At 36.7% G+C, this 23,327-nt stretch overlaps 1 pseudogene; it reads right to left on the minus strand.

Annotated features, from left to right (window-relative positions):
• Positions 1-23,327, minus strand: part of LOC122733926 — a 66,835-nt pseudogene that overhangs the window by 17,752 nt on the left and 25,756 nt on the right.

The raw sequence follows: 23,327 nt of genomic DNA on the forward strand, positions 1-23,327 counted from the left end.
TTAAAAGTCTAACTCTTGCTAAAGCTTATAATTTATTGGCGACCACTCATTAGATATTTTAGACAGACTAGCTAGAATTTTAGCCCTTAACAAGAGGAAATAAAATCCTTAAAAATAAGCCCATATTAGAAAAAGAAATTGAACAAGCCATTAATGAACTCCCTAAGAAAAAATCCCCAGGGCCAGATGAGTTCACAGGTGAATTCTACCAAACATTTAAAGAATAATTAATTCCAATATTATACAAATTATTTGGAAAAATAGGTGAAGAAGGAGTTCTACCAAGTTCGTTTTATGACACAAATATGGTGCTGATACCAAAATCAGGCAAAGCAAAAACAGAGAAAGAAAATTATAGACCAATTTCCCTAATGAATATTGATGCTAAAATCTTAAACAAGATATTAGCAAGGAGATTACAGCAAGTGATCACCAAGATAATACACTATGACCAGGTGGGATTTATACCAGGAAGGCAGGGCTGGTTCAACATTAGGAAAACTATTAACATAATCAACCACATCAATAAGAAAACTAACCAAAATCATATGATTATCTCAATAGATGCAGAGAAAGCTTTGACAAAATACAGCACCCATTCCTAATAAAAACACTAGAGAGTTTAGGAATAGGTGGAGCTTTCCTTAAAATAGTAAACAGTATCTACCTAAAACCATCAGCAAGCATTATATGTAATGGAGAAAAGTTAGAAGCCTTCCCAATAAGATTAGGGGTGAAACAGGGATGTCCATTATCACCTCTATTATTCAATATTGTACTAGAAATGTTAGCATTAGCAATCGGAGAAGAAAAAGGGATCAGACGCCGGGGTCCTGAGCCTGGCTGGCTGAGCACAATCAGACAGGAAGTGCAGGGTGGGGGATCTCCACACACCATAAAGGCCTCAGAGTAAAAGCCCGGTCACACAGCACCTATACCCCGGCACAAGAAGCCCAAAACAGAGACCCTGGTGCCCCCAGAGCAGACCTCAACTTTAAAAAATAAATAAATAAGCTGCAATAATGAGTAAGAAGCAAAAAAGAGCCCTCTCCATTGAGAGCTTCTGTATCAATAGGGAAGAAGCCAACACAAACTCAGATGAGGACAATAGCCTCAAATTGCCTACATTTGAAGCCTCACAAGGGAAGGCGAATTGGTCTCAAGAACAAAAAGCCTTCCGGGAAGAGCTCAAAAAGGATTTTAAAAATCAATTGCAAGAGGTAGAAGAAAAAATGGGGAGAGAAATGAAAGCAAAACAAGAAAACTATGAAAAAAGAATCAGCAGCTTGGAAAAGGAAGCACATAATTTCACTGAAGAAAACAAAGCCTTAAAAAATTCATTTGGCCAAATGGAAAAAAAGGTGCATAATCTCACTGAAGAAAACAATGCCTTAAAAATTAAAGTGGGACAGTTGGAAGATAAGGAATCCATGAGACACCAGGAATCAGTCAAGCAGAATCAAAAAAATGAAAAAATAGAAGAAAATGTGAAATACCTCATTGGAAAGACAACTGCTCTGGAAAACAGATCAAGGAGAGACAATTTGAGAATCATTGGACTGCCTGAAAGCCATGACCAGAAAAAGAATCTAGACACCATATTCCAGGAAATTATTAAGGAGAACTGCCCTGATATCATAGAATCAGAGGATAAAATCATCATTGAAAGAGTCCACTGATCACCTCCTGAAAGAGACCCCAAAAGGAAAACTCCAAGGAATATTGTAGCCAAATTCCAGAATTATCAGGTGAAGGAGAAAATACTCCAAGCAGCCAGAAAGAAGCAATTTAAATATCATGGAGCCACAGTCAGGATTGCTCAGGACCTGGCAGCTTCAACATTAAAGGACTGCAAGGCTTGGAATATGATATTCCGGAAGGCAAAGTAGCTTGGATTGCAGCCGAGAATCTATTACCCAGCAAAAATGTGCATTTTCTTTCAGGGGAAATGATGGACATTTAATGACATTGGGGACTTTCAATCTTTCCTGGTGAAAAGACCAGAACTAAACAGAAGATTTGATCTCAACATACAAGACTCAAGAGAAGTTTAAAAAGGTAAACAGAGGGGGGAAAAAAAAGGTTACCCTATTAGGTTAAACTGTTTATATCCCTACACAGGAAAATAATACTCATAACTCTTAAGAACTGTAAATGTATTTGGGCAGAGAGAAGGACTTTACATAGAGGGTATAAATATAAATTGTCTTTGATGTGATGATACAAAAGAATTAAGGGGTTAAAAAGGGAGTCTATGGGGAAGAGAGGAAAGGGGAGGTGGAATGGGATGAATTATATCATATGAAGAGGTGGAAAAAAAAACCTATTACAATAGAGGGAAAGAAAGGAGGGGGAACATTGTTTCAACCCTATTCTCATTAGATTTGACTCAAAGAGGGAATAACATATACGTTCATTGGGATAAAGAAACTTAACTCATTCTTTAGGGAAGCAAAAGGGGAAGGGAAAGGGGGGGACTGATAGAAGGGAGGACAAAAGCAAGGGAGAAAGGGGTAAAGAAAAGAGAGGGGGGTGATAAAAAGGGAGGGCAGATCTGGGGAGGCAGGGGTAAGAAGTAAAACCTCAGTGAGGAGGAATAGGGTGAAAGAAGGGGGGAAAAGTACAAAGGGGGTAAATAGAATGGAGGGGAATAGACAGTCAGTAATAATAACTGTGAATGTGAATGGGATGAACTCTGTTATAAAACAGAAGCGAATTGCAGAGTGGATTAAAAACCAGAATCCTACAATATGCTGTTTACAAGAAACACATTTGAAGCAGAGAGATACACACAGAGTAAAGGTAAAAGGCTGGAGCAGAATATATTATGCCTCAGCTAAAGTAAAAAAGGCAGGGATAGCAATCCTTATCTCAGACAAAGTGCAGGCAAAAATAGATCTCATTAAAAGAGATAAGGAAGGAAATTACATCTTGCTTAAAGGTACTATAGATAATGAAGTAATATCAATATTAAATATGTATGCACCAAGTGGTATAGCATCGAAGTTCTTAGAGAAGAAGTTAAATGAGTTACAAGAGGAATTAGACAGTAATACTATACTAGTGGGGGATCTGAATCTCCCCATCTCAGAATTAGATAAATCTAGCCAAAAAATAAATAAGAAAGAAGTGAAAGAGGTGAATAGATTACTAGCAAAGTTAGACATGATAGATGTCTGGAGAAAATTGAATGGGGATAGAAAGGAATATACCTTTTCTCAGCAGTACATGGCACATTTTCAAAAATTGACCATGTATTGGGGCAAAAAAAACATCATAGTCAAATGTAGAAAGGCAGAAATAGTAAATGCATCCTTCTCAGATCATGATGCAATAAAAATTACATGTAAGAAAGAGCCAGGGAAAAGTAGAATGAAAATCAATTGGAAACTAAATAATTTCATTCTAAAGAATGAATGGGCCCAACAAGAAATAATAGAAACAATCAATAACTTTATCCAAGAGAATGACAATAATGAGACAACATACCAAAATCTATGGGATGCACCACTTGGTGCATTAGGGGAAAATTTATAGCTCTAAATGCTTACATGAATAAAAAAGAGAAAGAGGAAATTAATGAATTGGGCATGCAACTTAAAAAGCTAGAAAAAGAACAAATTAGAAATCCCTAATTAGACACTAAATTAGAGATCCTGAAAATCAAAGGAGAAAGATTGAAAGCAAAAAAACTATAGAATTAATCAATAAAACTAAGAGCTGGTTTTATGAAAAAACCAATAAAATAGATAAAATATTGGTTAATTTGATTAAAAAAAAGAAAGAAGAAAACCAAATTACCAGTATCAAAAATGAAATGGGTGATGTTACCACCAATGAAGTGGAAATTAAGTCAATAATTAGGAATTATTTTGCCCAACTGTATGCCAATAAATTTGACAATCTAAATGAATTGGATGAATATTTACAAAAATACAAACTGCCCAGGTTAACGGAAGAAGAAATAAAATCCTTAAATAAACCCATATTAGAAAAAGAAATTGAACAAGCCATTAATGAACTCCCTAAGAAAAAATCCCCAGGGCCAGATGGGTTTACAGGTGAATTCTACCAAACATTTAAAGAACAATTAATTCCAATATTATACAAATTATTTGGAAAAATAGGTGAAGAAGGAGTTCTACCAAATTCGTTTTATGACACAAATATGGTGGTGATACCAAAACCAGGCAAAGCAAAAACAGAGAAAGAAAATTATAGACCAATTTCCCTAATGAATATTGATGCTAAAATCTTAAACAAGATATTAGCAAGGAGATTACAGCAAGTGATCACCAGGATAATACACTATGACCAGGTGGGATTTATACCAGGAATGCAGGGCTGGTTCAACATTAGAAAAACTATTAACATAATCAACCACATCAATAAGAAAACTACCCAAAATCATATGATTATCTCAATAGATGCAGAGAAAGCTTTTGACAAAATACAGCACCCATTCCTAATAAAAACACTAGAGAGTTTAGGAATAGGTGGAGCTTTCCTTAGAATAATAAACAGTATCTACCTAAAGCCATCAGCAAGTATTATATGCAATGGAGATAAATTAGAGGCCTTCCCAATAAGATCAGGGGTGAAACAGGGATGTCCATTATCACCCCTATTATTTAATATTGTCCTAGAAATGTTAGCTTTAGCAATCAGAGAAGAGAAAGGAATTAAAGGAATTAGAATAGGCAAGGAGGAAACAAAACTATCACTCTTTGCAGATGATATGATGGTATACTTAAGGAATCCTAGAGAATCAAGTCAAAAATTACTTGAAACAATTAACAACTTTAGCAAAGTAGCAGGATATAAAATAAATCCACATAAATCATCAGCATTTCTATACATGACCAACAAAGTCCAGCAGCAAGTAATGGTAGATAATATAAAATACTTAGGAGTCTACTTGCCAAGACAAACCCAGGAACTCTATGAACATAATTACCAAACACTTTTCACACAAATCAAATCAGATCTAAATAATTGGAAAGATATCAATTGCTCATGGATAGGTAGAGCTAATATAGTAAAAATGACAATTCTACCTAAATTAATTTACAGTGCCACACCAATCAGACTACCTAAAAATATTTTATAGAGCTAGAAAAAATAATAACAAAATTCATCTGGAAAAACAAAAAGTCAAGAATATCAAGGAAAATAATGAAAAAAATGCACAGGAAGGTGGGTACCAAATCTGGAGCTCTACTATAAAGCGGCAGTCATCAAAACTATCTGGTACTGGCCAAGAAATAGAGTGGAGGATCAATGGAATAGGTTAGGCACAGGAGACATAGTAGCAAATAACATTAGTAATGCAGTGTTTGATAAACCCAAAGACTCCAGCTTCTGGAATAGGAATTCAGTATTTGACAAAAACTTCTGGGAAAACTGGAAGATAGTATGGCAGAAATTAGGCATAGACCAACATCTTACACCTAAATACTAAATACACACTAAAATAAGGTCCAAATGAATACATGATTTAGACATAAGAGATGATACCATAGGTAAATTAGGAGAGGAAGGAATAGTTTACCTTTCAGATCTTTGGAAAGGAGAATAGTTTATAACCAAACAATAGAGAATATTATGAAATGCAAAATGGATGATTTTGATTACATTAAATTAAAAAGGTTTTGTACAAACAGAAGAAATGCATCCAAAATTAGAAGGGATGCAGAAAGCTGGGGAACAATTTTTATGGCCAGTACCTCTGATAAAGGTCTCATTTCTTTTTTTTTAAAAAGGTCTTATTTCTAAAATATATAGGGAACTAAATCAAATTTATATGAATCCAAGTCATTCCCCAATTCAGAAATGGTCAAAGGATATGAACAGGCAGTTTTCTGATGAAGAAATAAAAGCTATCTATTCCCATGTGAAAAATGCTCTAAATTACTATTGATTAGAGAGGTGCAAATTAAACAACTCTGAAGTACCACCTGACACCTATCAGATTGACTAATATGACAAAAAAGGAAAATAATGAATGTTGGAGACACTATGGGAAAATTGGTACACTAATGCATTGTTGGTGGAGCTGTGAACTAATCCAGCCATTCTGGAGAGCAATTTAGAATTATGCCCAAAGGGCTATAAAGCTGTGCATACCCTTTGACCCAGCAAAACCACTTTTGGGTCTTTTCCCCAAAGAGATCATAAAGAGAAAAGGACCCACATGTACAAAAATATTTATAGCTGCTCTTTTTGTGGTGGCAAGGAATTGGAAATTGAGGGGATACCCATCAATTGGGGAATGTCTGAACAAGTTGTGGTATATGAATGTAATGGAATTCTATTGTGCTGTAAGAAACAATGAGCAGGAGGAGTTCATAGAAACCTGGAAGGACTTGCATGAATTGATGATGAGTGAGATGAGCAGAACCAGAAGAACATTGTACATAGTATCATCAACATTGTGGGTTGATCCACTGTGGTGGACGAGATTCTTCTCACCAATGCGATGGTACAGAAGAGTTCCAGGGGACCCATGATGGAAGGGGATCTCCAAGTCCAGAAAAAAGAAGAACCATCGAGTAGAGATGCTGAATGAACCATACTATTTCTTTTGCTTTTGGTGCTGTTGTTTTTTTCTTTTGAGGTTTTTCCTCATTGCTCTGATTTTTCTCTTATAACATGACTAATACAGAAATATGTTTAATGTTATTATGTAACTATATAACCTATATCAGATTACCTGCTGTCTAGGGGAAGGGGGAGGGAGGGAGAAAAATCTGAAATTGGAAAGCTTGTACAAACAAATGTTGAGAACTATCTTTACATCTAACTGGAAAAAAATACTTTTATCAGAAAAAAAAGCAGTAGCAAGAGCATTGTACGGGTTCAGCCTACAGTGCCCCTGGTTCCAGGGTGAAGTATAAATGTTGCCCATTCACAACAGTAAAACTTTGGAGAAAGCAATACATGAAAATGGTCAGTCTTTGCTGTTAATAAGAATGTATGGACCACCTGGATTTGATGGAGCTACCTTATTACTCAAAAGCATTTTACAAAATCCTGGATTAAAAGGAGCAAAATGCCCTTTAACTGAACTCCAAATGGAACCCAAATTGCTAGCAGATAAGTCCGTATCTGGTGACTTCTTTCCCCAGGATAGTAAGTCCCTATCTTGTGGGGACATCTGAGCATCCTCATCCTTGCCAAACTCTTTTTTTGGAATCATTTAACCTTATCATAGTATTTTTATATTTCCTACATACTTGCTACAGCTAAAACTGTTAAAACTGCTTTGCATTGCATCCATTCTTGTTATAATATTCGCTTTTGGGTTGATTTGTATCATGGGAATGAAACTGCTAATACCCTGTAACCAGTGAGCAAAGAAACCTTATATACCCTCAGAAAGAGGAATTCTTTGAGTTGCTTCTTTGGAAAGGGTCTCTGCATGGTTTATGCCTGCTTGTTCTTGGGACAAGGAAAATGGTACTTTTTCCTGTCTGTCTCTGATCTGGTTTTTCCTGTAGGAGACATTATGTTCTCTACTCTTTTTTTGTTTTGTTTTGGTAAGAGGATTGGTATGGAAAGAAATTTGACATTTCTTTGGAGGAATTATTTAAAATAAAAATCAAAAGTTACATTGAGATGTAACCAGGGATAATTCCAACAACAGATGAATGTTTTCCTGTGTGCTTAGAGATACTAGCAACATTGTTAACCCTGCAATATGTAGCATTACCTAGTAAATGAAATGGCTTCTCTGAGAAAATAAGTATTAATAATGGATTTCTAGGGGGGACCCAGTTGTCAGTTTCAGTCCTTTCTCCCCCCCCCCATCCAGAAAGTTCAGCTCTTGCCTGGGATGAGCCCAAGGCAACAAAGGAAATGCAGAAAGACTCTTCTGTCTAGCTCAGTGAAGAACCACACCTAGATAGTGGACTTTGCCCTTCAGTACAGTCTTTGGCATACTCTTCTCTGAGGTCATCTGTAGAGTTCATTTTAATTTAGACCCCCCTCAAGTCCTGTCAATCAATGCAACTGAATGGTGCTAACCCATTAGCTTAGATCAATGTATCTGCCTCTATCTAAAGAAGATAAAGCCTCTGGCCACTCCAGGGCCCTTCTCTCTGGGCTCCCTCTCTTAACTCTGGACACTTTCTCTTGGAGAAGGCTCTTCCTCTTAGGAATATGTAGTTCTGAAGGCCTGAGACCATGACAAGTTAGGGAAAACTCAGTCAATACTTTATTGATATATACTATTAATTAATATTAAATGCTTACTACCCAAACTGGTATAATAGCAAGCAATTAATTTACAAAGTACAGTAGTAGCAATAATTTTAGAAAAACACACTTCTATAGTCATTGTAGGAACTAGTAGAGTTGGAATTGGAATCTGGCTTTGCTATCTCCAATTCTAGTCTTCATGCCTTTGGACCATGTTCTTTTGTTCTTTTTTTTTTTTAATATTATATTGTTTATATTTATTTTGTTAAACATTTCCAGGTTACATTTTTTTTTCCTGGTTGTTCAAATAGTTTCTTTTTTAAAAAAATCTTAATAGTATTTTATTATTTTCCAGATACATGTAAAGATAGTTTTCAACATTTGTTTTTATAAGATTTCTAGTTCCAAATTTTTCTCCCTCCCTCCTTTCCCCTCCTTCCCAAGACAGAAAGCAATCTGATAGAGGTTATATATGTACAATCACATTAGCCATATTTCTGCATTAGTCATGTTGTGAAAGAAGAATCAGAACAAAAGGGGAAAACCTCAAAAAGAAAGAGTAGAAATAAATAGTATGTTTCCATCTGCATTCAGAGTCCCTAGTACTTTGTTCTGGACTTGGGGAGCATTTCCCATGAGGAATGCTTTGGAGTTGTCTAAGACCATCACAGCCCCAGCCTGTGTTGTTCCAGCTTCTCTTCCTTCTGAACTTCTATAGTGTAGGGCTCTCCTAGAACTGATATCCCTTCTTCTAAATGGGCTGTCAAGTCTAATACTCTATTCTGTGTTCTAGGCCAGACTAGACCTTCCATATTCCAAGTTCTCTAACAGCCTTGATACTCTATGCTCCAGGATCTGACCTTTTCTGATATTCTAGGCTTTTGTTTCTTTTAAGCCTTTTAAAATTAATTCCTCTGTTAATCATTGTACACATCTTAACAATGGAGGCATTTCAAAGGCCAAAGGAGATTCCATTCAAATCCTGTCAATTTAAAACCTTACTTTTCTTTCTTTCTCTTTCTTTCCTTCTTTCCTTCTTTCTTTCTTTCTTTCTTTCTTTCTTTCTTTCTTTCTTTCTTTCTTTCTTTCTTTCTTTCTTTCTTTCTTTCTTTCTTTCTTTCTTCCTTCCTTCCTTCCTTCCTTCCTTCCTTCCTTCCTTCCTTCCTTCCTTCCTTCCTTCCTTCCTTCCTTTCTTTCTTTCTTTCTTTTGAGGCAATTGGGGTTAAGTGACTTGCCTAGGGTCACACAGCTAATAAGTGTTAAGTGTCTGAGGTTGCATTTGAACTCAGGTCCTCCTGATTCCAGGGCCAGTGCTCTATCTACTGTACCACCTAGCTGCCCCTAAAACCTTACTTTTCAAAATATTCTGCATTCACTGTTGTCAAATATTAAAATATAGCTTTTGTATCTGCCTGTCTCCTATAAACAAATCAATAAACAGATCAGAGAAATTATAATATCTTATAATACCTCCTACCAAAAATAAAAGCAAAAACAGATCAGAGACATGTCTCCTACAGAACAAAACCAGATCAGAGACAGACAGAAAAAAAACACAATATGTGAGAAATGGGTAGTTGTCTCCTCTCAATGTGGATATAACAGTCAGTCATACTACCCCTGACCTGTTTGTAGGACAAAGGTCTCAGATCCCCTCCTCCCCCTCAGGTTAGTAAGGTCACATGGTTCAAGGAGCCCTGGTCTCAATAAGGTCTACTCCAGAGTTGTGTCCATATAAGGAAGTATAAGGTCCACTCCTGAGTTATGCCCATACAAGGAAGAGGGGTGGGAATACTGCGTTCAGATTAGCTAGTTTTTGCGCATAGATTGTAACCCCACCAGTGATGAAAAAGGGGAGGGTCCATTTGCATTAGGGACTAGGGTATAAAACAGGGCCTGCGAGCCCCCTTTCTGGGCACCCACTAGCTGCCTCCTTCTCATGAGAATGAAATAAAGCCTTTGTCACTTCACTGCTGAGTTCCTGAGAATTATTGAGAAGAGGATGGATTTTTCCTTCACACAATATCAATTTAATAGTTTTTTCCAAGAAGAAAAAAATAACATGTGGTCATGTGTGGAGTCTCCCCTTCCAAGAGAGTCCAAGGACTCCCTCTTTCTGAGGGTATATAAGGTTTGCTCTGCTCACTGGTTACAGGGTGATGTCAGTTTTATTAGCATGATACAAATTAACCTAAAGAAAATACTATAGGGGGCAGCTAGGAGGCATGGTGGATAAAGCACTGGCCCTGGATTCAGGAGGACCTGAGTTCAAATCTGGACTCAGACACTTGATACTTACTAGCTGTGTGACCCTGGGCAAGTCACTTAACCCTCATTGCCCCACACCAAAAAAAAAAAAATGAAAGAAAGAAAGAAAGAAAATACTCTAACAGGCAGCTTAAAGACATAGGAAGGGTTTACCAAGGACAAGGATGTCTAGATATTTGCTCTATTTACTCTTTGGGGGAAAGAAGATAGTGAATGGGGACTCATTAGTTGAAGTTTAGTCAAAAGGGGCATTTTGATTTGTTTACTCTCTTGGGGAAAGAAGTTAGTAAACAGGGACTTATCTGCTAGCTATCTGGGTTTAGCCTGAAGTTTTAGCCAAAGGGCATTTTCCAGGGTCTCATAAAATCCATTTGGATAACAAGGTATCTCCATCAAATCCAGGTGATCCATATATTCATTTAACACTGCCAATCCTAACAACATCAATATCTGTCTTACCTGATGATCATACTGCATGGAATTATGTTTTTGATCTTCATTTTTCTTTTATGCATATAAACCACTCTGTTTTCATGTTCTTTCCTGGGCTTTATGCTACAGGACCTAAATTTAATTTAGAACAACACAAAGGGCTGAGTGAATTTTATTGAAATAGAGGGGTTTTTTAATCAGAAATACTTTCGTCTGGTATTTTCAAAGTCATCCTATCCCTCCCCTTATCTTGTTGCACAGAATAGATATGATATAAATTGTTTTTAACTATTTCTGGTTGATGGCTTTTTATGTTCTAAGAATTTTCTCAATGAGCAGCTGGCTGGCATACTCCTGACCCTGAAGTCAGGAAGACTCATCTTCAGTTCAAATTGAGCCTCAGAAATTTACAAGGATATGATCCTTGGCAAGTCACTTAAAGAGTCAGAACTTGACTAAACAACAACTCTCTCAGGTCCCAGGACAGGAAGCTAGGTGGCACAGGGTTTAGAGTCCTGGAAAGTCAGAAAGTCCTGAGTTCAAATCAGACCTTGGATATCAGTGGGTGATGGCCCTAGACAAACCACTTAAACTTTCTTTGCCTCAGTTTCCTCAAGTATAAAATGAGGGTGAAAATGGCACTTACTTCAAGACTATATTGTGAAGATGAAATGAGATCTTATTTGTCAAGCACTTTGCCAGCCTTAAACTGCTTTATAAATGTTTCCTACTATCTATCTTTTTGTTTGTTTTTTTGTTTTTGGCAGGGCAATGAGGGTTAAATGACTTGCCCAGAGTCACACAGCTAATAAGTGTCAAATGTCTGAGGCCGGATTTGAATTCAGGTCCTCCTGAATCCAAGGCCGGTGCTCTATCCACTGTGCCACCTAGCTGCACCCCCCCTACTATCTATCTTACCAGAGCCCTTCCTCCTATGAGATTCTGTAATGTTGAGGCCACTCCTAGTTCTCACCTTCTGTATTGAAAAGATTCACCAAGTTCTGAAAATCCTTTTACACAGCTCTGACATTCTCTCCTCAAAGACTACTCCCATGCCTGCCATCTTGTGCTCTAAGACAATTTGTATTTTCAAGCTCTATCTCCCAATTTATTTTTTTCACATTAGTAACATTGAGGAAAAAGAATCAGAAGAAAGGGAAAAACCTCAAAAAAGAAAAAAAAGTATAAATAGTATGATTCAATCTGCATTCAGATCCCACAGATTTTTTTCTGGATATGGAGAGTATTTTCCATCATGCGTCCTTTGGATTTGTCTTGGATCACCTTACTGCTGAGAAGAGTCAAGGGTATCATCAGCTGATCATTGTACAATATCACTGTTAGTGTGTATAGTGTTCCCCTAGTTCTGCTCACTTCACTCAACATCAATCCATTTAAATCTTTCCAGGTTTTTCTTTTTCTTTTTTTTTTAGTGAGGCAATGGGGGTTAAGTGACTTGCCCAGGCTCACACAGCTAGTAAGTGTTAAGTGTCTGAGGCCGGATTTGAAGTCAGGTCCTCCTGAATCCAGGGCCGGTGCTCTATCCACTGTGCCACCTAGCTGCCCCCCAGGTTTTTCTGAAATCTGCCTGTTCATCATTTCTCAAAGCACAATAGTATTGAATTACATTCATATACCACAAGTTGTTCAGCCATTCCCCAACTGAGGCACATTCCCTCAATTTCCAATTCTTTGTCATCACAAAAAAAGAACACCTATAAATATTTTTGTACATGTGAGTCCTCTTCCCCTTTTTATGATGTCTTTAGGTATACTCAGTTTTATAGCCCTCGGGGCACAGTTCCAAATTGCTCTCCAGAATGGCTGAATAAGTTCACAACTCCACCAACAATGTATTAGTGTTCCAATTTTTCCACAGCTTCTCCAACATTTATTATTTTCCTTTTTTTTTATCATATTAGCCAATTTGATATGTGTGAGGTGGTATCTCAGAGTTGTTTTAATTTGTACTTCTCTGATGTAAGTCAAAACAATTCTGGGGTACTACCTCATACCTATTGGTTTTAATAACAGGACAGCAGAGGAAAATGGCAAATATTATAGGGGAAATGAGACATTAAAGCACTCTTGGTGAAGTTATAAACTGATTTAAACATTTTGTTTTGGGTTTTTTGTTTGTTTGTTTGTTTTTATTTAAACATAAACATTCTGTAGAGCAACTTGGAACTATGGCCAAAGGGCTATAAAAACATGTATACTCTTTGACCTAGTAAATAATACTACTAGGTGAATATCCAAAAAGAGATTAAAAAAAACAAAAAAAGTTGAATTAGAAATTGAGATGCCCATCAGTTGGCGAATGGCTGAACAAACTGGGATGAGATTATGATGGAACACTTTTGTGCTATAAGAAATGATGAGCAAGATACTATTAGAAAAACCTGGAAAGATTTACATGAGCTAATGCAAAGTGAAATATACTGTATACAAAGTAACAGCAATATTGTAACATGATCAGTTGTGAATGACTTAGCTATTTCCAGCAATACAATGATCCAAGACAACTCTAAAGGACTTATGAAAAATGCAGTCCACCTCCAGAGAAAGAACTGATAATGTCTGAATACAGATTGAAGCATATTTTTTTTTCCTTTTTTAAACTTTTTTTTTGGTCTCTTTTCTTTCACAACCTGACTAATGTGGAAATGTTTACCATGAATACACATGTATAACTTATATTGAATTGCTTATGTTCTTAGTGGGGGGAGGTGGAGAGGGAGGAAGAGAATTTGGAACACAAAGTTTTTTAAATTGACATTAAAAATTCTTTTTACATGTAATTTAGGCAAAAATATTTATAATATCTTAAAAATATAAAATAAAAAATAAACAAAAATAACTTGCACTTCTCTAATCAATGATGTGTTTTTTGTTTTTGTTTTTTTTTTAGTGAGGCAATTGGGGTTAAGTGACTTGCCCAGGGTCACACAGCTAGTAAGTGTGTGTTAAGTGTCTGAGGTCGGATTTGAACTCAGTTACTCCTGACTCCAGGGCCGGTGCTCTATCCACTGCACCACCTAGCTGCCCCAATCAATGATGTTTTACAGCATTTTTTCATATGGCAATAGATAGCTTTGATTTCTTCATCTGAAAATTGCCTGTTCATATCCTTTGACCACTTCTCAATTGAGGAATGACTTGTATTCTTATGAATTTTATTTAGTTCTCTATATATTTTAGAAATGAGGCCTTTATCAGAAACACTGACTATAAAAATTGTTTCCTACCTTTCTGCTGTCTTTCTAATCTTGGCTGCACTGCTTCTGTTTGTACAATTTTTTAAAAATTTAATGTAATCATAATGATCCATTTTGCATTTAATAATATTCTCTATTTCTTATTTGGTCATAAATTCTTCTCCTCTCCAAAGATCTGAGAGGTAAATTATTCCTTCCTCTCCTAACTTGTCTATGCTATCACCCTTTATGTCTAAATCATGTACCCATTTTTTTTTTTGCAGGGCAATGGGGGTTAAGTGACTTGCCCAGGGTCACACAGCTAGTAAGTGTCAAGTGTCTGAGGCCAGATTTGAACTCAGGTACTCCTGAATCCAGGGCTGGTGCTTTATCCACTGCGCCACCTAGCCGCCCCATCATGTACCCATTTTGACCTTATTTTGCTATTCAGTACAAGATGTTGGTCTATGCCTAGTTTCTGCCACACTATCTTCTAGTTTTCCCAGTTTTTCCTAGTTTTTGTCAAATAGTGAGTTCTTACCCCAGAAGCTGGAGTCTTTGGATTTGTCAAACAGTAGATTACTATAGTCATTTACTATTATGTCTCCTGTGCCTAACCTATTCCCCTGATCCACCACTCTATTTCTTAACTAGTGGCAAATAGTTTTGATGACTGCCACTTTATAGAATAGTTTTAGATTTGGTATGGCTAGCCCACCTTCCCATGCATGTTTTTTTTCACTAGTTCCCTTGATATTCTTGACTTTTTCTTCTTCCAGATGAATTTTGTTAATATTTTTTCTAGCTCTATAAAATAATTTTAGGTAGTCTGATTGGAATGGTACTGAATAAGTAAACTAATTTAGGTAGAATTGTCATTTTCATTATATTAGCTCAGCCTATCCATGAGCAATTAATATTTTTCCAATTATTTAGATCTGATTTTATTTTTGTTAAAAGTGTTTTGTAATTGTGTTTATAGAGTTCCTGGGTTTGCCTTGACAGGTAGAGTCCCAAATATTGTCTACAGTTATTTTAAAATGAAAATTTTCTATCTCTAACTGCTGAGCTTTGTTGGTCATGTATAGAGATGCTGATGATATATGTGGATTTACTTTATATCCTGCAACTTTGCCAAAGTTGTTAATTGTTTCACTTACTTTTCTATTTGTTTCTCTAGGATTCTCTAAGTATATGATCATATTATCTGCAAAGAGTGACAGTTTTGTTTCCTCCTTGCCTATTCTAATTCCTTCAATTCCTTTTTCTTCTCTTATTGCTAAAGCTAACATTTCCACTACAATATTGAATAATGGAGGTAATAATGGACATCTCTGTTTCACTCCTGGTCTTACTGGGAATAACTTATCCCCATTACATATAATGTTTACTGATGGCATTAGGTAGATACTGCTCATCATTTTAAGGAAAATTCCATTTATTCGTATGTTCTCTAATGTTTTAAACAGGAATGAGTCCTGTATTTTGTCAAAAGCCTTCTCTCCATCTATTGAGATAATTATATAATTTTGTTTAGTTTTCTTATTGATGTGGTTATGTTGATAGTTTTTCTAATGTTGAATCAACCCTGCATTCTTGGTATAAGTCCCACCTGGTCATAGTGTATTATCTGGGTGATAAATTGCTATAATCTCCTTTCTAATATTTTATTTTAAATGTTCACATCTATGTTTGTTAGGGAAATTGGTCTATAATTTCCTTTCTCTATTTTGGCTCTGCCTAGTTTTGGTATCAACACCATATTTGTGACATAAAAGGAATTTGGTAGAACTCCTTCTTCACCAATTTTTCCAAATAATTTATATAGTATTGGAACTAATTGTTCTTTAAATGTTTGGTAGAATTCACTCGTAAACCCATCTGGCCCAGGAGATTTTTTCTTAGGGAGTTCATTGATAGCTTGGTCAATTTCTTTTTTCTAAAATGGGGCTATATTCAGATCTTTTATTTCCTCTTCTGTTAATCTGGGCAGTTTATATTTTTTAAAATATTCATTCATTTCATTTAGATCATCAAATTTATTGGTGTACAGTTTGGCAAAATAGCTCCAAATTATTGCTTTAATTTCCTTTTCTTTGGTGGTAAATTCACCCCTTTCATTTTTGATACTGGTAATTTGGTTTTCTTCTTTCTTTTTTTTTTAATCAAAGTAACCAAAGTTTTATCTATTTTATTGATTTTTTCATAAAACCAACAGTTTTATTTATTAATTCTATTAATAATTCTACAGTTTTCTTACTTTCAATTTTATTAATTTCCCCTTTGATTTTCAGAATTTCTAATTTACTATTTAATTGGGGATTTTAGATTTGTTCTTTTTCTAGCTTTTTTTAGTTGCATGCCCAATTCATTGATCTCTTTCTCTATTTTATTCATGTATACATTTAGAGATATAAAATTTTCCCTCAGAACTGCTTTGGCTACATCCAATTAGTTTTGGTATGTTGTTTCATTTTTGTCATTGTCTTTGATAAAGTTATTGTTTCCATGATTTGGTTTTTGAACCCATTCATTCTTTAGAATGAGATTATTTAGTTTCCAAATAATTTTCAGTCCATCTTTCCATGGCTCTTTATTACATGTAATTTTTATTGCATCATGATCTGAAAAGGATGTATTTACTTTTCTGCCTTTCTACATTTGACTGTGAGGTTTTTCTGCCCTAATACATAGTCAATTGTTGTGTATGTCCCATGTACCACTGAGAAAAATGTATATTCCTTCCTATCTCCATTCAATTTTCTCCAGAAGTCCACCATATCTAACCTTTCTAAAGTTCTATTCACCTCTTTAACTTCTTTCTCGTTTATTTTTTAGTAAGATTTATCTGGTTCTGAGAGGGGGAGGTTAAGATCCCCCACTAATATAGTTTTGCTGTCTATTTCCTCTTGTAACTCACTTAATTTCTCCTCTAAGAATTTGGATGCTATACTCCTTGGTGCACATATGTTTAGTACTGATATTACTTCATTGTCTATGATACCTTTTAGCAACACTAGTTTCCTTACTTATCTCTTTTTTTTTTCAGTGAGGTAATTGGGGTTAAGTGACTTGCCCAGGGCTGCCTTATCTCTTTTACTTAGATCAGTTTTTGCTTTTGCTTTGTCTGAGATAAGGACTGCTACCCCTGCTTTTTAAATTTCAGCTGTTTGTGTCTCTTAAGTGCAGCAATGTGGCCACTCCATCCTGCTGCCTCCTCTACTCTTATCTGTCTAAATGTTTTCAGATTGAAGTGGAAGGGATCAGTGGTCTCTTTAAATTTTTTTTCAAGTTTGAAATAGAAATATTTATTAATTAGTTACAATGGAATTGAATACTTTATTTCTATCACCCACTCCCAATACTAGTAGTATAAAAATTGGAGACCTTATTAAAAACCTAAAGCAAATCAGATATTGAACAAAAATATCAAAAGCCCAGACTCTTTATCATATTTCTAAGACCTGAGTTTTGTAATAGTAAAAAGGATACATGTTTTATGAATCTTAAAGTTTCACGTCTCAGAGATGATTGTCCACAATCACAGTTTTAAAATTACTAACAATTTTGCTCATAAAATTATAGTACATTATTTTTTTGCAGGGCAATGAGGGTTAAGTGACTTGCCCAGGGTTTCACAGCTATTAAGTGTCAAGTGTCTGAGGCTGGATTTGAACTCAGGTCCTCCTGAATCCAGGACCGGTGCTTTATCCACTGCACCACCTAGCTGCCCCCCTTATAGTACATTATTAAGATGAACATGAATACTTTAAATCTTGCAGCCTTTCTAGATCTTGCAAAACTTTTGTTACCTACTATATAGATATATTTGGGAGGTAAAGTTTGTTTACATTTGTAAACATTAAATAACAAAATATAAATCTATGCTACATAAGTCAGTATCAGATTTCTCATAGAGAAACAACAACAAAAAACCCTAAACAATATTGGCTATCAAGGATAGATGTGAAGTCTTTAACATGTCTTCTCCTACAAACGGATTTTTTCATTCAGAAAATTAAAGTAATTATGTGCTGTATTCCTAACTGATGTCTATGCTCTAGACAGTCTTCCAAAAAGAGCTTCTTGTCTCTTTGTCTGACTCTCTTCTGGGGAATACTTTCTATTTTTTTTCTTCTTCCTCTTTTGTAGGTAGCTTACAGGATTCCAAAGACTGTCTCTTCAAAAGTTGCTGTGGCACAGCCTCCCCAAAGGAAGAATTAACAAACTGAGTTTTGCTTTTCTCTGAATGTTGTAAAATGTTGGTGTCAGATATGCTTCCTGATGGTATACTACTGTGACTAAAAGGAGGAAGAGTCTGAGGATTTTAATTTTGGTGAAAAAGTAATCAAAATATTAACATCTTGATGTTTTGATAACAAGGTGATGAGTCTGGGTTGTTATTATACTATGAGAAATACGGGGACTGCATTAATTTCTTGAAGAAGAAGGAATATCTTTGTTACATGTAATGGGGTGAACAGTCATCAAATAAAAAACACTGCTTTAGTGCATCCTTCTTATTTAAGTTACAAAAACTGGTTTCATTAGATTTTCTTGAAGAGTTATTAGGATTTGTTTTAGCAGGCATATTAAATGATTGATAACAGTGAGGTGGGTTTTCACCATCTCCCCAGTTTGAAATTGATGATTGGTATGCATTGTGATGAAAAAAGGAGACCGCTTTGCAGAAACTTTCATATTTGATACAAACATGGGGTCAATAATGCCCTTTGTCGGACAGCTAGGTGGCGCAGTGGATAGAGCAGCGGCCCTGGAGTCGGGAGGACCTGAGTTCAAATCCGGCCTCAGACACTTAACACTTACTAGCTGTGTGACCCTGGGCAAGTCACTTAACCCCAATTGCCTCACTTAAAAAAAAATAATGTCCTTTGTCTTTTGGATATTAGATGCAAATGAAAGCTCAGGATACCCAGGAATTTTGGTGGAAAACTTGTCTTACTGAGATTTCTCTCATATTGCACTTCATTCTCAATAGGTACCAAGTGCATAGGTTCATTATCTGACTTTGGAGGAAACAGAGCTTTGGAAGGATCAGGGAAATGTTTGTTATTTTTCTCTGAAGGAAGAGCCTGTAAAATTTTTCAAAGACTTTTACCACAAATCAAATCTCTATTTATTCCTACCTTAGCTTTATCACTTTTATCGGAAGCAAGCATGCAAATATCTTTCTGAACAGTGGACTTTTCAGTAGTTAAAAGTTCAGGGACTTGAGTAATTTGCATAACAAAAAGTCATCAGTTAGCAGGTGTTCCCATTCATCACCACCAACAAAATCAATGTTAGCATCTATCTCCTGAGGCTTACTGAAAATATCACTGGATTTTGCCATTACAAGGCAGTCTGATACAGAATTAGCAGCCATTGGGATCAGATTTTGTTGCCATGAAATTTTACTCATGTGTTTCTCAGTGACCACAGTTTCAGTAGAATTGTCTATCTTGGGGCACCTAGGTGGCACAGTGGATAAAGCACTGGTCCTGGATTCAGGAGGAACTGAGTTCAAATCCACCCTCAAACACTTGACACTTTCTAGCTTTGTGACCCTGGGTAAGTCATTTAACCCTCATTGCCCCGCAAAAAAGGAATGTCTATTCGACATATAGTCCCAAATGTCTAACAGACAGTTGAAGGTGCAAGATTGAAAGTAAGTACACAAGATGGGGCAGGACAAGAATAATAAAGCATAGAGCTGCTTATTAAATCCATAGAAGTTACTGAGAACAACAATGGTAACAATATAAAGGGAGAAGGGAAGAGGATCAAAGATGGAACTGTGTGTGACACCTAGAGTTACAGTACAGGATCTCAATGAAAATCTAATAAAGAAAAATGAGAAGGAGCAGTTAGGTTAATAGGAGGAGAACCAGAGATAGTGCTTTCTCTAAGGAGGAGAGAGAAAAACCTAGAAAGAAAGAATACCAAGAAGGAAAGGGTGTTTAGCAGTGTCAAAGACTATAGAGAGGTTGGGGAGAATAAAGGCTAAGGAAATATTGAATTTGGCAACTAAGAGATCACTGATAACTTGGAAGACAGCAGGATTGATGAAATGATAAGGTTAGAAGACAGATGAGAAGAGGTTTAGAATAGTGAGAGAGGTAAGAAAGTGAACACAATTATTGTAGCTAGCTTGTTCAAGTAGTTTAGAAACAAAGGGCAGAACAAGTAAAGGTTAACATAGTGGATGGAAGAAAAAAGTGATTTTTTTTGAGAAGAGGGAAGACAAGGGGTAGCTAGGTGGCACAGTGGATAGAGCACCAGCCCTGGAGTCAGGAGGACCTGAGTTCAAATTTGGCCTCAGACACTTGACACTTACTAGCTGTGTGACCCTGGGCAAGTCACTCAACCCCAATTGCCTCACAAAAAAGAAAAGAGAATAGGGAAGATATGAGCATGTTCATAGGCAGTAGAAAATAATAGATTCAAAAGAAGTGATAAGGGGGGCAGCTAGGTGGTGCAGTGGATAGAACACTGGCCCTGGATTCAGGAGGATCCGAGTTCAAATCCAGCCTCAGACACTTAACACATACTAGCTGTGTGACCTTGGGCAAGTCACTTAACCCCCATTTCCCCACAAAAAAAGTGATAGAATGGGGATGACAGAGGGAACAATCTGTTAGAGAAAACAGAAAAAAAGGATTGCTTAAGAAAGTTGCTTGGTATTGTTAAAGAATAAGGATACCTCATCATGGCACACACATTCTTTTTCTTTCTTTGCCCCTTGCATCTGTCCCAGGAGGTTGGGGCAGAGGAGAACACCTGCTCTAGCACCAAGCAAGGGCCTTTGAGACCCCCTTTGCATCTTCAGAAAAACTGCTCTCTTTAAATTTTAAGAGAGGGGCAGCTAGGCGGCACAGTGGATAGAGCACCGGCCCTGGATTCAAGAGGACTTGAGTTTAAATCCAGCCTCAGACACTTTATACTTACTACCTGTGTGACCCTAGGCAAGTCACTTAACCCCAAATGCCTCACCAAAAATAAAAATAATAAAAGAAATATAATTAGGGGCAGCTAGGTGGCGAAGTGGATAGAGCATTGGCCCTGGAGTCAGAAGGACCTGAGTTCAAATCCAGCCTCAGACACTTAACACTTACTAGCTGTGTGACCCTGGGCAAGTCACTTAACCCCAATTGCCTCACCAAAAAACAAGAAAGGAAGGAAGGAAGGAAGGAAGGAAGGAAGGAAGGAAGGAAGGAAGGAAGGAAGGAAGGAAGGAAGGAAGGAAGGAAGGAAGGAAGAAAGAAAGAAAGAAAGAAAGAAAGAAAGAAAGGAAGGAAGGAAGGAAGGAAGGAAGGAAGGAAGGAAGGAAGGAAGGAAGGAAGGAAGGAAGGAAGGAAGGAAGGAAGGAAGGAAGGAAGGAAGAAAGAAAGAAAGAAAGAAAGAAAGAAAGAAAGAAAGAAAGAAAGAAAGAAAGAAAGAAAGAAACATAATTTCCAAAAAGGTCCAGTTTCATCTATTATGGATAAGGGAATTCCTTGAACTTGGCATTGCCTTTTGAAGAAATGACAGGTTTGAAAGTATTTTTAGCTTATGACACACCAATGCCTCCATCAATCAGCAGTTCTGCTCCAAAGATTATGGAAAAGATGAGCAGATATCCTACCATTGAGAAATTCACGTGCTATAATACTTACCTATGCAGCTGAGGGGACCTAGACTATCATAGTGCTCCTGCCTCTCTATTTTCAGGGTTTAAAATGAGAGAAAGTGTAATTCCAGGGTTTGGCCACGCGATGGCAGACAAAACTGTAATAACTGAAACGGCCACAGGGCGGCAGTCGTGCCACAAAAATAAACTGCAATATTCTTATAGGCCACTAGACGGCACAGAAAGAACATGTTATACAACTCAAATGTATTTAAATGTTCAAAAAAACACTTATTAAGCACCTATTATATACCACAGGCTGCTATACTTGGTGAGGATAGAAAGAAAAAAAATGAGACACTCCCTTCCATGGAGAGAATATAGAGAAATACGTCTTTATAAAACATCAACAAATAACAAAGTAATTGGGTGGGGGGGGGTGGTCTAAGAACCAGAGAAGATGGTGTGTAAGTCAGTCAATAAGCATTTCTTTGAGTAGCACTTATGTGCCAATCACTGTGCTCAGCTCTGAGGATGGAAAAAGGGGCTAAAGAAAATGCCTTGCCTCAACAAACTCACCATCTCATTGCAGAATGAAAAAAACAAAACAAAACAAAACAAAACAAAACAAAATAAAGCTCTATGCATTTCCTTTTTTTGTACACAATTACAGTTGTCCGTAGCATCTCTACCAATAGGATTTAAGCTCATGGAAGACAAAGGCCATTTCTTTCTTTTTTTTTTTAATTTTTGCAGGGCAATGGGGGTTAAGTGACTTGCCCAGAGTCACACAGCTAGTAAGTGTCAAGTGTCTGAGGCCGGATTTGAACTCAGGTACTCCTGAATTCAGGGCGGGTGCTCTATCCACTGCGCCACCTAGCTGCCCCCAGGGGCCATTTCAATATTGTCTTTATACCTGCCCAGAACCTAGCCTTTGTTCTCACAAAACTAGGGGCTTAATAAATACTTGTTGACCACTTCAGTGCCATTTAGGAAAATAAGCCGGGCCTTCCTTGATATCCGCAGGCCCAAAAGAAAACTGCAGCAAGTCAAAAAATTTAGGCCAGAAAATAGCTCATGCAGAAAGGAGCCTTCTGCCCTTCTCCTATCCAAATCCTAGTATTACAATGTGACCCATTCTAAACCATATTTTTCTTCAATTTTATGATATGATAACTCAGTTGCTGTGAAGACGGGAAAAAGCCAAATGAAATCCTTCAGTGTAAATAACAATTCAGGATAAACCATCGACAAATGACCTGTTCTATTTTTTTTGTGAGACAATTGGAGTTAAGTGACTTGCCCAGGGTCACACAGCTAATAAGTGTTAAGTTTCTGAGGCCAAATTTGAACTCAGGTCCTCCCGACTCCAGGACTGGTGCTCTATCCATTGTGCCACCTAGCTGCTCCAGATCTGTTCTATTCTTAATCTTGTCACAGAAGAAATCATGCAGGTTAATATTAAATCGAAGTAGAACATGCAGTGTATGGATTTAGCCTACAATGCACCAGGTCCCAGGGTGAAGTATTAATGTTGCCCATTCACAACAGCAAAAGTTTGGAGAGAGTGATACATGAAAATGGCCGGTATTTGCTTTGGAGGAAATTTTGGAAAGAAATAT

This window comes from Dromiciops gliroides, chromosome X, assembly GCF_019393635.1.
Source record: "Dromiciops gliroides isolate mDroGli1 chromosome X, mDroGli1.pri, whole genome shotgun sequence".
Classification (NCBI taxonomy): domain Eukaryota; kingdom Metazoa; phylum Chordata; class Mammalia; order Microbiotheria; family Microbiotheriidae; genus Dromiciops; species Dromiciops gliroides.